The 2,918-nt window shown below is 35.5% G+C and overlaps 1 non-coding gene across 1 annotated transcript; it reads right to left on the bottom strand.

Moving 5' to 3' along the window:
- Window positions 1-2,074: 2,074 nt before the first annotated feature.
- Window positions 2,075-2,146, bottom strand: Trnaq-uug (transfer RNA glutamine (anticodon UUG)). The gene has a single exon. It is a non-coding gene; the product is annotated as a tRNA-Gln (tRNA).
- Between the last annotated feature and the right edge of the window lie 772 nt (window positions 2,147-2,918).

The following is a 2,918-nucleotide window of genomic DNA, read 5'->3' as shown; positions in this document are numbered from 1 at the left end:
TATCGATGATACAGGGTCATATTCCAAAAACATGTTAGGAGGTAGTAATATATCAGTATTATATCAGCTTACCGTTGGACTCCCTTGTGTTCATTTATATTACCGATAAGGTGCATTCATGTTGTCAGAGATTTCGTCTTACTTTATTGATAAAACGTTACACTCCTGTAATACACACAAACAAACACACACACAGAGATGAATATGTATATATATATATATATATATATATATATATATATATATATATATATATATATATATATATATATATATATGAAAATAATAAAAGTGTATATGAAGATTAAAAGTGAAATGCCTAAAAGATTAGTACTATTACGTTCGAGTGGAATGTATATTAAATTAGTAAGATACATTGAAATATCTTAAAGTGATTAAATGAAATGAAATTATGCTGGCTAATTTAAAATCAAGTTATAAAGTTCACTTATGACTATCAGGCTAAATTTAGGCAGATCAATACTCTATATATAAATAATGATATAGTATGTTTTTCCCGAGATTTTAAAGTTCTAAATATGTCATCATTTAACCATCAAGGCGATATTTCTTCTATATTCCTGTCTACGTGAAAACCTCAGAGTCTGGGACTCTGTCTTGAAATCATATCCAGATGAGTTTCTTTAGGAAGCCCATTGAAAATGACATTATTTTATTGATGGAATTTAAGTCCTTTTACCGTCTTGAGTTTGGAACACTCATTACTAAAATTCGCACCTGACTCTTTGGTGCGGAATTGAAAGCACATGTTTCAAACACATACTGGTCCAGAAAATGCCGCGGCTCATATCCTTTCATCTGCACAAAAGCTGACATCCAGATTTCATCTATACCGATAAATATAGGTTTCATCTATACTTATAAATGTAGGTTTGATTATGAGCACTCACAATCTTTAAGTTGTTGAATTTTAAATATCATGGTGTTTACATAGGTTTACTATGGGAACTGAATTAGTACCGTGAGTTTTGTGGACTGAACACATTTGCTCGTGAGATGCCACAGGCCACTCTTGCTTTGGCAATTCTGGCATTTGTCTCATCATCGCTTTGGACTGCACGCGACTGCTACTGCCAAGACAGGTGATCTTGTCCACTGCCAGGTGGGTTTGGCCATTCACGGTGATGGTATCCTCTTGGTAACCAAAACAATAATTTCCTTTAACTTCGTCTTCGGCTGTAGTCTCCTCAGATTGAAAAACAATCCGGCCCACCGGCATCTGATATCGATATCATTATCCTTACAGTATGGAGCGCTGGGCGATATCGGTACCGTAATGGCAAAAGATCACGTGATAACCAGCAGGCCGCGCCTTTTAAATTCTCAATTTCGAGGTCAATCCTATTGATCACACCTTGGAATATATGCCGATAACTGCAGTCGGATCACCTCACCTGTTTGCGAAAGAAGGATTGTCCGAAAAATTGCGAATGCATCTAACTACTTTTTCATTCGTAAGCTCTAGGTCAATCGTACAGTCATTATCTTCGTAGAAACTGTCGAGGTAGTCCGAATAGATCAGGGTTTATTTGTTGTTTCGGAGACATTTTCAGCGAACAAAATTAAACATTTTTTGTAAATTACTGCGAAGACTTGAAAAATCCGAGGAAATATGGAAAGGTCGTTGAAAAATCCAATGACGTATGGTGAGGTCGTTGAAAAATCCAAGGGCGTACGGAAATTTCTTTGAAAAATCCAAGGGCTATGGAAAGGTCTATATATGTATGAACAAACAACCATGTACAGCGATTAACTGACACTTACATAGAGACAGAGCTGATGATCCTCCGACAATATGAAGAAATTGTCATACTTCATTTTAGCATCGAGCTTGTTTTATTTTTAATTTGTAACTCAACAATTGTGACAATTTATTCATACTTTGTTGAACTAACCGGTTTTCAAACTATGTTGTATGACGAAATAGACACACATAGGGATCATATTCGCTTCAATTTGCATACACCCACCTCATCTTTCGCATTAGGATTTACGAAAATAAAATAAAGTCTTTAAATTAATGTAAATAAGAAAGAACTTAAAATAATATTCAAGGTTCCACCGAGATTTGAACTCGGATCGCTGGATTCAAAGTCCAGAGTGCTAACCATTACACCATGGAACCATTGTAGCATGTTTCGACAAGACACTTGTAAAAAGTGTCTCCACTGTTCTACGCCAAGTTCTGACAGCGGCCATTTAGGGGCCATGTTCTGATGACTTATGTTATTAGCAAAATCGCTAATTTTACCAGCCAACCAGATGAAGTCTTACACCTTCGCCTTTCGGAGACTGTGCGGTGTGCTAAAGATCGTCGTGGTGGGCCGAAAGATTGGAAATTTAAAATTTCTGAAAGCTGCATTTCCATTGGCTAATTCCAAAATTAGTAGAATATGACCTCTTAGAGGTCGCTCTCAGATCTTCACGTGAGACAGAGGAGATTTGAATTTAATCAGATTGCCCCAGGCTTGTATCTATCAGTGTACATAGTTGCCTTATCTTATGTATACAGGAAGTGTAACTATGCAGTGGGAACACGTCACGAGTTGTAATTATATTGACACTAAATATGAAAAGAACTGTAACCCGACTGGGAATATTCTTATTCAATTTTTAGAAGGCAAATGAAGTACCTTTGTTGTTTAAGGTATAAAGTACATTCTGATTAACTTTTGTAAAAGAAACATCAAAGAAAACGCTGAATGTGGCTCTAAATTAACTGATTATGATAATGGTATCGATCCACATCTGAGAAGTGTAGATACATGTTCATTATTAGAATTTAGATAAAATTAAACAATGTTACATGTAACTGAGAGATGTGAGTCTTTAGTGTAGTTTCCCAATTTCACCTAGTAATACATACTAATCATCTGTAAACAATATTCTCTTATACA

This window comes from Sinohyriopsis cumingii, chromosome 17, assembly GCF_028554795.1.
Source record: "Sinohyriopsis cumingii isolate HCF-2022 chromosome 17, ASM2855479v2, whole genome shotgun sequence".
In the NCBI taxonomy this organism is placed as follows: domain Eukaryota; kingdom Metazoa; phylum Mollusca; class Bivalvia; order Unionida; family Unionidae; genus Sinohyriopsis; species Sinohyriopsis cumingii.
This window is presented reverse-complemented; position numbering and strand designations above follow the sequence as displayed.